We start from the raw sequence: 14,376 nt of genomic DNA, 5'->3' as shown, positions 1-14,376 counted from the left end.
TAAACAAGTGTTTGTTAACATATCATGAAGAGACTCACATTCAGACTGTCATACTGTTCTACCAGATTAAAGTATTTGCATATTTTCCTGCAAAATAAACCCATTGTCACAGTGGATTGATAGGAAATAAAGAAGGCAGAAAAATGCAGATTTTAGCATGCAAGCCCATGTCTTTCACCTATTGTATAATTGGTTTGTGTTAGCTGATTAGTGAGTATGATGGCTTGGGAACACAAAGTTTTGCCACTCCTTCCCGTTTTAATGGTAGCAGATACACAAATGAAATGAAAATACTCTTAACTGTGTGCCTTAAATAAAAACTTGAATTTTAGCAAAAGCAACACCCCAGTGGATACAAGGTCTCCCAGTGTATTGTTCCACGCAGATACTAACAAAGGGAAGGCATTAAGTGTCCGTGTGCTCCATGTCCCTTCCCTAGCTCATCTGTAAGTGCTCAGGTTCCTTATCATGTTTGACAGCCACATGGCACCTCTGACAGACACATGGGAGGTCATGTCTAAATTCATCCTCTGAATTATTCTACCTGGGATCAATAACATCACTCATTCTTTGGGTGTGTCTATGTACAAATACACAGAGGCAGCAACCCTTCACTGATGGGAGCCAAATTTCTCCAATTTGTCCAGATTGGCTGCTGGAGCCCAACAGGACACAAGCCACAGCACATCTCCAGCTTAACATGAACCACATATTAATGTAGGGAAAAGCTATGAAAATTCTTGAAAGGATATTGATTGTGACACAAATGTCTGACTGAAGATGCTGTGATACACAGATGAAATTACTATCCAGGCTACTTTAAATGCAAGGAGCATTGCCAATAGCCAAAACTTTTTGTTCCTAAATAAATGAGGTTAGAATGGACTTTTTCCCAAGTGAGCAGCCTCATGCATTTTGCTTTTTATTGCTTTCCTTCTCTGTGTTCTCTTTCTTGTTCTCTGTGATCTCTTCTTTCTTCTTCTTCTTCTTTTCTTCTTCTTCTTCTTCTTCTTCTTCTTCTTCTTCTTCTGCACCTCTTTTTTTCATCTTTTGGTCTCAAGCAAAATAAAAGGAGATAAACCATTAAACAGGAGAGAAAAGTATTAAAAAAATGAGAATTTTTTCACAGCCACCACTACAATTTGGAAGAAAAAAAGGCCAAAACATTCTCTTTTGAAATGCTTGAGAGTAAAAAAAAGAATCCCATCCGTTTTCATTCAACTCAAACATTTGCACTGATTAACGAGAAGATTTGCAATTCTGTTCAAAAGGTGTAATGCAGGCTAACATTACACCTCCGTGGCATTGGCTTTTCCACAGTCACAATGAGAGTTTTAGTCTCCCTCCCACAAATATTCAGCAACAAGAGAAAATGGTTTCCCCCCCACTCTGTGCTTTGTTTCCCTCAGGTGTCACATAGTTCTCCTTTGTTTTAATCCAGCAGTACCTGCACCCATCTCTGTGCCATCTCTAGTGTCATCTCACTTCCTCATCTGTGCTAATAAGGAACATTTAGGAGCGGCTCCGGCTCCGGCACTGCATTAATGAAGCACTAACATTTGTCAGGAGAGAGACTCAGCGATGTTGACAAGTGACTTTGCTGATCAGAGGAGCACAGTTGGGTTGGAAGGAACCTGTGTTCTTGAAATGTGGGAGGTGAATTATCTCAGTATTCAAAAAAATAAACAGAGACAAGTTTGATGAGTTTAAATTCACAGAAGAGCTTTTTAATATTTCCTGAGGTTCTAATCAAAGAAGCATCTTAACTGGTCCCAAAGGGAAATGAAAGATGAAAGGAGCTGACACTGATGCCCACTCTACCTTGCCTGGCTGCTACCGGGTGTTTTTTTTTTATTCTTTTCTTGCTTGTTACTAAAAATATCTCAGCGGGTAAGAATTAACAGTAGGATATTAATGCAAAGTCACAAATAAAAATCCATGGCAAAATGTAGCATACCTTTAAAATTTTAACATCTAGTAATTTTAAATCGAGGAAATTGACATAGATCGGATGAAAGAAGATACAGCACCTCTAGCTTATGCCAACTAAAAATAAGAATTATTAATGAAGCTGGGCTTTCTTCTGCTGTGCACATTAATTATTTATGATAATAATACTCCGCACTGCCATATTAAAGAATTTTCTTCACCCAGCTTCCCAGAAAACTCCATCTTCTGAAACCCTCAACATGTTAAAAAACACAAAAGAATGAATTCCTTTCAGTGTATTTATTATACTGGAAGATGAATATAGTCTTGGGTTATTAAACTGGAATGAAAAACACATCTTATTAGAACTTACATGGTGATTTTTATTCTCACTAGTTTCATATAAACTTAATGATGCAGACTGCATTTTTATGCTCATCTATTTTAAAATGGTGCCTGGAGCAAAAGAAGCTTCCATTAATGCCAGTTTGGTATTTCAAATACAATTTGATGTAATTTACTTCAAATATATGTGAACAGAGAAGGATAATGTTGAGAGTATTTGCTGGATTCAGATCTGGGTTAGCTCATGGCAGTGATTTGTTAAAACACAAGTTTTATGAAACAGAAGAAAAAAAGAAAAGGAAAATGAAAGTGTTTTTCAAAATATAGGGTAAAATTAATATCTTCATAAAGATATTGAGGGGGAAATTTATTTTGAATTGTCAGAGTTTAAATAATTTGTTCTGAAAATAACGTTGTTATTATTTAGAAATAAACAAAAATGAAACTCATTTACTAAGAGTATTGGACCACATTATTTTAGAGCTGTTGCATTTGTTGTGATCAATCTAAAATAGACTGAGACTGATTTTTTTACATGTCTCCATTCATTTATTTCCAATCCAAGTTTCATGTAGCTGTATCCTTTGTTTTTTCTTATAGCAGAGGCACTCGTACTTGAAAGCACACAGAAGCATCTGCAGAATGTGGGATATGGCAGGGGCAGGGGTCTCATGCAAGGAGAGGAGGTTTTACAACTGAGGAATGCATACACAAAAAAACCACAATTCATGATAAAAAATGTGTGCTTGAGAATGGTAAGGGTCTGTGTGTGTGAATGTAATATCCTACTATAAATTCACACTGTGCTTCTACACAGAGCACTACGCTTCCAGGGTATCTTGCTGTGTCAAGGGACAGCATTCTGAAGCAGAAAACATTGCAGCAGGTGCAAGGTGCTGGTTCTGCTCTCCTCCTGCAGCTGGGATCCCCTGGCAGGGGTTTGCATCCCCTGCTGCACTGGGACACCCACCGTTTCCACAGGCAAGGAGAAAACACAGTTATTGCCTCCCTGCTTTTATTGCATTTCTGCCTGTGTTTTTTTCTTCCTTGTTTTTTCTTTTCCAGGGGTTTGCAGGGAGGGAGGGTGAACCTGAGATCAAGTAAGTGGCTTAAGGGTAAGATTATAAAAGCATTGGTGAGATGTAGGCACATGACCCCTGTGAGGAGACTTTATGCCTAGCTCCTCTAGGGCATTTGTTAAGGCTTACTCCTCCTTATGAATTTCCTGAGCCTCTTTCACACTCTGTCCTTCTGAAGATAAATGCTACCCCTACCAGAGCCCATGGCACTGTAGCCTGTCAGCAGGTGGTCACAGCTCTACCCTCTTCTCATGGCTCTGCTGCAGAAAAGCCTTGAAATTTTGGCAGCGCCAGTTGCCCCGAGTGGGACATCTGGGAATGTGGTGAGCAGCACCAGTGATGGACAGGCATCCCCTGCAGGGCAGTGCCTCTGAATGGGGGGCTACACAGTGCAGGGTGGCCAACACAGCCCACCACCTCACTTCTGCCCGGGAGGCTGAAGAGAGCCTGCCCCAGAACAAGGACCCTCATCCCAGGTGGATTAGAGCTCTTTCTGGTTTATTTCCATGAAGTAAATAATCAAGGAGGTTTCTAAAGGAATCTGATGGAAAAAATATTCCTAATTGGTTTTTAGGCAAAGATTGGACAAAGAGCTGTTTCTGGAGGAAATGTGTCACAGCATCATTTCATAAAGCAACAGCAGCGTTATGAATGTGTTCATAAGCTTCTGCATACACATAGAAATTGTTATAAGCAAAATGAATGCCTAAGAAAATTAATGAGCATATTTAGTGTTTAGTAATAGACTGTGTTTCCTCTGCCTGGGACAATGCACAGCACCTCATGAGCTATACCATTACAAAGATTTTTAAAATCATAAGCATTTCAAAGCTACATGTTGGATTTTTTTTTTGTCTTAAATCCAGGCATTAATGCTTTCAAACCAGCCAACCCCATCACCTGAATTGCAAATCTTCATTGGTGCAGTTCTTTGTTTAGACAATGGCAGAGGTATGGCCTGTGCTAGAGAGACGTTTAGTGTGCACTGGAGAAAGGTGTTAAGAAAAATCATGGTATTAAAAAATAAAAAGAAAAATACCACCTGCTTGTTTAGTTTGAGATTTCATTTTTGTAGAAACTGTACCCATTTTGACCCTCATGAGGCTTAGTATTATTTATTGACAGCATATACAGGCAAGGAACAGGGGATGAATCCTGTGCTGGGTCCTATCATCTGCTCACTTGTGGTCCTGACAGTGAGGGCAGTGCCTGGATCAACAAATAACCACTGAACTGTGGCAGATTTTCTGAATTCGGTGATTACAGAGTCTTCGAAGTCAAAAGGAGATCACAGCTTGGGTGAAAATGCTGGTGGAGGTCAGCTGTATTAAAAGTGATTATGTGTTAGTCCCTCACAGCTCTTGCTCAAAAACCAGGTAGTCAGCTTGAGGGATATTTTGACCTTTTCCACTTTCCATCTCTCTGTTTCTGATAAAACAAACAGGATGACCTCTGCAGCACACGCTTCTCAAGCTGGTATTAGACTGACACATATACCAAAGGCATGAGACCTTTCCTTTCATCTTTTCTGAAATGGTCAGGTTTGAGATTGCTACTGGAGAAAACCTTTCCTAGAGTGAACCTGAACTCATCATCACTACCTTATCTGATATTTAGAAAGCACTCATTCTCACAGGGCAGACTAATAGGTACTTTGAGCTACCTTTCAGCTGTCAATGAGTTTCTTTACAGACTTCTGGATCCTGAAACAGGTACAGCACCTGCAAGATGGCTTTTGTTGCTTTGATTTTATTTTTTAAAAACAGGAAAGAAAAAACAATCAAATAAAACACTGCATTCATGAAAACAGTCCAGCACTGTTTCACTCTAAATCAGCTGTTGCTGATTAGATCTTTAATGTAATGGATCAATGTCTCAGCTGACACAAACAAACTTCACTGCCTTGTCTCACACCAGCTCAGGTTCTGGTGCAATGTCTTTGCCAACCTCATAAACACTCGCTGGATGCTTCCAGTGCACTCAGCAGCTAGCACCTGCTGGGCCACACAGCAAAACAAACCCACTGGCACTCACTCCATTTCCGGAAAAATCAAGGCAGTTTGAAAGGAAATAAAAAATCCATGTAGCCTGTATATAAATAAATAATACTAAGCCTTACTTTGTCTGTAATTAAAGAAAGGAATTCTTTACAAAGCATCCACACACAAATGACTTTATCATTCAGTATGCTTTTCTAGCTTACTCTGATCCTATATGTTGTCCCATCCTTCCAACAACCAGCTCCATTGCCCACCAGGCTGGTGGCAGCAGGTGCACAAGCAGTTGCTCAGTCCCATATCGATGCTTCTGTCCGCTGGAAGGTGCCAACCCCATCCCAGGCTGGCAGGGAGATAAAAGGCATAAGAGACTTCATGCACCAGGGTTTTCTGGGCTGAAATATGCAGGAGAACGCATGTCCATACATGAAGATTGATGCTGCACTCTGGACCCATCTTCACTTTTTCCACCTCCTCTTGTCTAGCTGTCATGTTGGAAAATGAACTGGAGAGCAGAGGGCAACTGCTCTTGGGCCTTAACAAATGCAAAATATAGAAAGACTTGAAACTTGTGGTACTTACTTTTGCCTTTACAGTTAAAATCCCTACTATGAAGGGGCAGAGGTGACATTCAGGTATTGGAACCCAGGTAGAAGTCTCTTCTTCCCTCCTGGAAGATAAACAAAGTGAGAAGCAGGGGAAGTGAGAAGTAGCAACATATCACTGCCAATTTATGGCACTTGAAAGAAAAATCTAATCCATGATTTACTCATTTAAGTGTAATTTCAGTTCACCTGCAACATCATGACCTTCTTGTTGATAGTTTTATATGGCATGTGGCATAGACAGAATGAACCTCTTGCATATGTAGAAATGGGTTAAAAAATGAATGTTCTGTCCACCCTACTTTACTACTGCTGTGATTTAGTAAAAGACTAGTTGCTGTCAGATCCAGTAATTTGAGTCTCATCTTACAACGAAGTATATATGCTGATGAAAAGCTGCTTTAGCAGCAGAGAGACTGCTAATTGTTTGATTATACAGGTCTTCACATTAATGAAGCACTATTCCATGGATTTGGAGCATGGCGTGCAACCAAATTACCACCCCAGCACTCAAGCTGTGAAATCTGATTATTCATTAGCCAGTCAGTGAGTGGTACAAACATCTTTTCTTTTTTCAAACCGTCAAAGGAGAGCGACTGCTTTTTTTTTTCCCCCACTCTTCCCTCTAAGAATATAGGGGTTTGGACTTTTGTCAATGATAGTAGCTTACTTAAGAATTTAAGGATAAACATGTTATGTAAAGGGGGCCTCATTTTTCTCTTAAGTGTGCCCTTCTTGCATAATTTATCCCTTATGTTTACTTAGTCCTGGCCTCCCCAGAGCCTGTCACTAACAGACAATTGTGGTGGATTTAATGAATTGAGAGTAGACTACACCCTCCTTAATTGACAGGAGTTACTAAAAGATAAGGGATCAAAGTGGGGAAAGCTCACAATGTATCTTCCTCTACCTGACTGAAGATGGATGGTGGTGAAAGTAATTTTCAAACTTATTTCATCATCATTGTTTTATAAACTTGCATTTTTTAAAGGAGTAATTTCTCTCTCACATAAACAATGTGATGGAGAAAAAAAAAATTGGATGTTATTAGCAAAAAGGTCTTTCTTCCTTCCTTCCTTCCTTCCTTCCTTCCTTCCTTCCTTCCTTCCTTCCTTCCTTCCGCCACTTCCGCCACTTCCGCCACTTCCGCCACTTCCGCCACTTCCGCCACTTCCTTCCGCCACTTCCTTCCGCCACTTCCTTCCGCCACTTCCTTCCTTCCGCCACTTCCTTCCTTCCTTCCTTCCTTCCTTCCTTCCTTCCTTCCTTCCGCCACTTCCTTCCTTCCGCCACTTCCTTCCGCCACTTCCTTCTGCCACTTCCTTCCGACACTTCCTTCCTACCGCCACTTCCTTCCTTCTGCCACTTCCTTCCGCCACTTCCTTCCTTCCTTCCTTCCTTCCTTCCTTCCTTCCTTCCTTCCTTCCTTCCTTCCTTCCTTCCTTCCTTCCTTCCTTCCTTCCTTCCGCCACTTCCTTCCTTCCTTCCGACACTTCCTTCCTTCCTTCCTTCCTTCCTTCCTTCCTTCCTTCCTTCCTTCCTTCCTTCCTTCCTTCCTTCCTTCCTTCCTTCCGCCACTTCCTTCCGCCACTTCCTTCCGCCACTTCCTTCCGCCACTTCCTTCCTTCCTTCCTTCCTTCCTTCCTTCCTTCCTTCCTTCCTTCCTTCCGCCACTTCCGCCACTTCCGCCACTTCCGCCACTTCCGCCACTTCCGCCACTTCCTTCCGCCACTTCCTTCCGCCACTTCCTTCCGCCACTTCCTTCCTTCCGCCACTTCCTTCCTTCCTTCCTTCCTTCCTTCCTTCCTTCCTTCCTTCCTTCCGCCACTTCCTTCCTTCCGCCACTTCCTTCCGCCACTTCCTTCTGCCACTTCCTTCCGACACTTCCTTCCTACCGCCACTTCCTTCCTTCTGCCACTTCCTTCCGCCACTTCCTTCCTTCCTTCCTTCCTTCCTTCCTTCCTTCCTTCCTTCCTTCCTTCCTTCCTTCCTTCCTTCCTTCCTTCCTTCCTTCCTTCCTTCCGCCACTTCCTTCCTTCCTTCCGACACTTCCTTCCTTCCTTCCTTCCTTCCTTCCTTCCTTCCTTCCTTCCTTCCTTCCTTCCTTCCTTCCTTCCGCCACTTCCTTCCGCCACTTCCTTCCGCCACTTCCTTCCGCCACTTCCTTCCTTCCTTCCTTCCTTCCTTCCTTCCTTCCTTCCTTCCTTCCGCCACTTCCTTCCGCCACTTCCTTCCGCCACTTCCTTCCGCCACTTCCTTCCGCCACTTCCTTCCTTCCTTCCTTCCGCCACTTCCTTCCGCCACTTCCTTCCGCCACTTCCTTCCGCCACTTCCTTCCTTCCGCCACTTTCTTCCTTCCGCCACTTCCTTCCTTCCTTCCGCCACTTCCTTCCTTCCGCCACTTCCTTCCTTCCTTCCGCCACTTCCTTCCGCCACTTCCTTCCGCCACTTCCTTCCGCCACTTCCTTCCGCCACTTCCTTCCGCCACTTCCTTCCTTCCGCCACTTCCTTCCTTCCTTCCTTCCTTCCTTCCTTCCTTCCTTCCTTCCTTCCGCCACTTCCTTCCTTCCGCCACTTCCTTCCTTCCTTCCTTCCTTCCTTCCTTCCTTCCTTCCTTCCTTCCTTCCTTCCTTCCGCCACTTCCTTCCGCCACTTCCTTCCTTCCTTCCGCCACTTCCTTCCTTCCGCCACTTCCTTCCTTCCGCCACTTCCTTCCTTCCGCCACTTCCTTCCGCCACTTCCTTCCGCCACTTCCTTCCTTCCTTCCGCCACTTCCTTCCTTCCTTCCTTCCTTCCTTCCTTCCGCCACTTCCTTCCTTCCTTCCGCCACTTCCTTCCTTCCTTCCGCCACTTCCTTCCTTCCGCCACTTCCTTCCTTCCTTCCGCCAATTCCTTCCGCCACTTCCTTCCTTCCGCCACTTCCTTCCTTCCTTCCTTCCTTCCTTCCTTCCTTCCTTCCTTCCTTCCTTCCTTCCGCCACTTCCTTCCTTCCGCCACTTCCTTCCTTCCGCCACTTCCTTCCTTCCGCCACTTCCTTCCGCCACTTCCTTCCGCCACTTCCTTCCGCCACTTCCTTCCGCCACTTCCTTCCTTCCTTCCGACACTTCCTTCCTTCCGACACTTCCTTCCGACACTTCCTTCCGACACTTCCTTCCGCCACTTCCTTCCTTCCGCCACTTCCTTCCTTCCGCCACTTCCTTCCTTCCGCCACTTCCTTCCGCCACTTCCTTCCTTCCGCCACTTCCTTCCTTCTGCCACTTCCTTCCGCCACTTCCTTCCTTCCTTCCTTCCTTCCTTCCTTCCTTCCTTCCTTCCTTCCTTCCTTCCGCCACTTCCTTCCGCCACTTCCTTCCTTCCGCCACTTCCTTCCTTCCGCCACTTCCTTCCTTCCTTCCTTCCTTCCTTCCGCCACTTCCTTCCGCCACTTCCTTCTGCCACTTCCTTCCGACACTTCCTTCCTACCGCCACTTCCTTCCTTCTGCCACTTCCTTCCTTCCTTCCTTCCTTCCTTCCTTCCTTCCTTCCTTCCTTCCTTCCTTCCTTCCTTCCGCCACTTCCTTCCTTCCTTCCGCCACTTCCTTCCGCCACTTCCTTCCGCCACTTCCTTCCGCCACTTCCTTCCGCCACTTCCTTCCTTCCGCCACTTCCTTCCTTCCGCCACTTCCTTCCGCCACTTCCTTCCTTCCGCCACTTCCTTCCTTCTGCCACTTCCTTCCTTCCGCCACTTCCTTCCTTCCTTCCTTCCTTCCTTCCTTCCTTCCTTCCTTCCTTCCTTCCTTCCTTCCTTCCGCCACTTCCTTCCGCCACTTCCTTCCTTCCGCCACTTCCTTCCTTCCGCCACTTCCTTCCTTCCGCCACTTCCTTCCGCCACTTCCTTCCGCCACTTCCTTCCTTCCTTCCTTCCGCCACTTCCTTCCGCCACTTCCTTCCATCCATCCCCTGCCCACAGCTGACCTAACCTGACAGAGATTCCAGGTACAGCCAGCCTGTTTTGTACAGTGAATGTAGCTGGGTTCAGTTACAAAATGAGCGGTGTGGAAATCCTTCCTCACATGGTGGAGAAGTACTGACATCTCTAGCAAATGGGATTATCTGTAATGAGATTACATACAAAGAGATTAAGATGTGAACTGACACTCCTAGGAGATACAAAAGAGGCTCCTGAGACAACAGAGAAATGAGGTGTCAGAAGCAGAAGGTGGAATTGCTTCCTTGAGAAGGTTTTTCATGATAATGATAATGATCTTACCCGTATAATAGCGCCTTTCATCCAGAAAGATCCCCAAAGAGCTGTACAAATGCCGTACACTAGTTCTTTTCAGACCATCATGGAAATGCTTCCACCTCTGGTCGGAGTACAGCAGCTGTTTAACCACACACAAGCTCACCTCACACAGCAGTGCTGGGCAGGAACTATTAAGATAAAGGCAGATCTCGGGGAAAATTCTGGACACCAAAATATAACTACATAATTCTGAAGTCTGAGTCATTCCACAAAACTGTATTTGGGATTTGAGTTGCCATTTCTTTGCTTTTTTTCCCCTTGCTTTTTGCTATTCACGCTGACATGTTTAAATAAGAATATTGAATTAGTTTTTTAAATGTTCATTAAAAATGCATCTGTTTTCTTCCTCAAAAAATGTGCTGGAAAAATAAAAGACCAAAGCAAATATGAAAGAACAAAGATGTCAAAATTTTGGTTGAAGCTTCAACCCTATTTTAGGTTGCATCTGACTGTGCAGTGCATCAAGTGGCCATTGCCAGGCAGATGATAGACAGATGAGACCTGTGCGTGCCTGATGGTGGACGCAGTTTTATAAACAAGATATCTCAAATTTGAGTGACAGGGCTGTGATTGAAGCCACCCAAACCAGTGCAAACTGAGGAGAGAACTCTTCCAAAAGTAACCTTTGAGGCTGGGGTGCTTCAGTTTTCATCTCACAGTACACTATGGTACCTACTGAGCCTTTTAACTTCTCTCTGTAAAGCTGCCTGGCAACAACTTCACATGAAAAGCCTCAGAACACAGGCAGTAGGTGTTGTCCAGAAGAAAAAAAGTTATTAAAAAAACCCTTCTGTGCCCGCTCATAGCTCATCAGAAGAAATATCTGTGCTTCAGGCATGGCTTGAAGACATGAGTACAGCATAGGCGCCTCAGATAAAGCGCCTCTCTCACTCTCTGAGTGCTAAATTACCATCCTTGTTCTTAGTAGATTTTATTAGTCTTCTTGTCAGTCTTATAAATGGAGTTTAACAGGAAAACAAAATGTATTTAGACAATATGGTCTATATGGCTTTGCAGCTAAACAAGTCTCACTGTCAGATTCTTTCAACTCTCTGGCAAAAAGGAAAATGAGACGCTTTGCTTGCTCCTCCGCTCCCATGTTTGCTCTGCCAAGCAACCACCAGCACCAATGCCCAAAGGAAAACTTGCTTTCAGAGAGGGGGCTTAGTACTAACCCTGGGTATTATTCTCCTCCCTCCAGCCTTCAAGCCAAGCAGCCTTAAGTCAAGATTGCTCCTTCACTGTTTGCCAGGTACCAGGGGAACTGCTAACTGCTCACTACAGACCATGGCACATCCTCCAGTGCCTGTCTCTTCCCCGTGAAGGAGCCCTGGGTCCTGGCCTCTACCAGCACCTGACAGCCCTGCCATGACTCCACAGCTCTGAGAAAACCCCTCTGTGGCCCAGTGTCCCTGTCTGCAGCATGGATAATGATGCTACTTATCCTGGTAGGGGTGGCTTTTATTTCTCTGTCAGTCACAGCACACAAAAGAAAAATATGCATCTTTGTAGCATCCCTCAGGCATCACAGACTGTTAAAACCAATACAAATTACAACTATTTCACCCACTGCTGCTGTCACTGGTAAGCTACCACTAACATCCTGAGAGCACTGTATGAACAGGAGATCTCCTTTGCTCCTCTACATTTGAACTATATCCTCTCACCCTGGATGAAAACTCACAATTTGTTGATGCTAACAATGCTGTCCTCATAAATTAAATCATTCTATCTTTTTAATTTTTTTTAACCTGAATTTTTTTTGGGTACTAAGATTAGTTTTCTAAAGACACTTGCCAGTACAAGCATGTAATTTTAGGCTTTAGGGTCTTTTTCCTCTACCTTTATAAGATTATATTGGCAAAACCCCTATGTTTGTCTCACTTGTCCTGAAATAAAGCTGCTTTGACTGATGTGGTTTGGTTCACATGAATGGCACATCCAGACTCCTGACATTATTTCTTTTCTGCCACAGGCTGTAGCTACCCAAGGAAAGTTTTGCTCACCCAACCATCCTGATGAGACCCACCCTAGGATATGTAAAGGGCTAAAAAGTCTGGCTCTAAACTCCCCCATGGAACTTCCCCATTTGGGACTTCTCCAGGAGGAATTAGGTGGGGAAATCAGCCTCTTGCCTGATTCAGTCTGGTGAGCATCCGAGGCAGGATATATAGCACAGCCTCTCAGCCAGCTCAGGTGCACCATTACCTGCCCCAGTAAGGAGATATTCCTGTCAAAACCTATCATCCTGTCTCAGAGTGGACAGGAATCCATTACTCACTGAAGAGGGTCCTGCTTATCATTCTTGCTCTGCAGCATTCAATAATTTTGATCTCTGTCTGGGCTACCAACAAGCACTTCCAGTCCAAAGCAAGAAATGCAGCAGCTTTCATCACCCGCACAGAAGCTTTCATTTTAAAAATAATGCCTTTCAATGTCAGCTTGGCCAACAGCTGCTTCTAGAAGATTAGAGCTTTTCTCTGCCTTCTCTGGCAACCCAGATGGATTTGTTTGCCTAGTTTACATTGCACTGCATTGTTCAGCTATCTGTAAGCGTGATCAGTGCTGGCTTCCAATATTTCAAAGCCTGTGGCATCATCATCATCTAATACCAATTATGGGGGAAAAAAGCCTCTTCCAAGTAGCAGCTGTTGAGTTTGGGAGGGGTGATGGGGTACTCTTTGTTCTCTCACACTTAATCAGCAGGATGAGAGGTATTGGAGCTCACATGACACAGCACTTTTAGGACAAGAGACTACATCTGGTCTATTCCCAGGATTTTCCTGGGTACCTATCCCAACAGGGTCTGCAGAGGCACTACTTCTACATCAGGATGATCATGGCTTTCCAGGATCGTACAATATAGCAAAACTAACTCTTCCTGGCTGGCTCCACGTGCTTTTCATGTCAGGTTCACACCATAGTACACGACATCCTGCTCAAAGTAAATTAACTAATGCACAATTGTTTGAGAAGAGAAAAATTACTTTGGAGGTTTCAGCAACCTTTTCATGCTTCTGTTTATCCCTCCAAGCTCTCTTACATGAGCAGCATGTGCTTAGATGTCTTCTGCCACACATTCAAGGAGGACAAACAAGTACAGACTGCCAGGTCCCCCCAGAACTTCTGTTTTTCTGCCTCCAGCTCAGCAGCTAAGTCAATATATTAAGAACCACGATCAGCAGTCTGCTTTTTTGGAGCTGCTGAGCGCCCACAAGTCCCAGAGATATCACGTACAGATGCTCCCTGCTCAGCTTCTTTCCCAAAAGTTTTCACGGCTTTATTATCTTGCTTCTTCCCCAGTCTGCATTAGCTTGTGGGCGTTGACATGTGTATTTCACTGCAGAGAACACAGTCCAGTCACTCTGCAGACGCAGTCCATGACAGACCAAAATGCCTGTAAAAATATGGATTTTCCTTGCCTTCAACTTATGTCACAACAAAGCTCTTCATGAGACATTTGGCAGAGATGTTGCTCAGTCAAGAAAACATTTCATAACTTGGGGACAATAAACAGCCCTATTGCATATGCTGCTACTTCTTTGTTTTGTTTACAAGACATTTAACACAAGAATATCAGCTTCTCTGTGATTCTTCATTTTTCTCATTATTTCCAGATATTAGAAGCAATTATTTCTACCTGAAAATCAACTGTTTTAATGCATATCCATGCAAGGCACAATATATTTTGAACAGGCAAAGGCAAACTGTGAGGAAAACACTCAAGCATTGGAGATACAGACTCTAAATATGTGCAGCTCACAAAATGAGATTGAAATTTTGGATAGGAATCAGTGTTCAATCTGGGGTATCATTTGCACCACCAGATGTCATGAAACTTGCTATTCCACATTCCTTATTCGGGAAAGTGCTACATCTGGCTCAGGAACACATCAAAAGCTATGTCTACACAGCGTTTTGCAGGCAGACTCAAGTTTGATTTGACCACCACTCCAAACCTCAGAGAATCTGCCCAGATGAGAAAAAGTGTGTACGAGAACAGTCAGAGCTCAGAGCAAGTGTCAGCTTCCCTGCAAAAATGTGTGGTTACAACAGGCTCAAATTTTCAGGAAACCTCCATGGGGTTTTTTGTTTCACTTTCTCCATATACATGGCTGGTAGCTACAGTAAAGAAA

Source organism: Ammospiza caudacuta, chromosome 1 (genome assembly GCF_027887145.1).
Source record: "Ammospiza caudacuta isolate bAmmCau1 chromosome 1, bAmmCau1.pri, whole genome shotgun sequence".
NCBI lineage: Eukaryota > Metazoa > Chordata > Aves > Passeriformes > Passerellidae > Ammospiza > Ammospiza caudacuta.
This window is presented reverse-complemented; position numbering follows the sequence as displayed.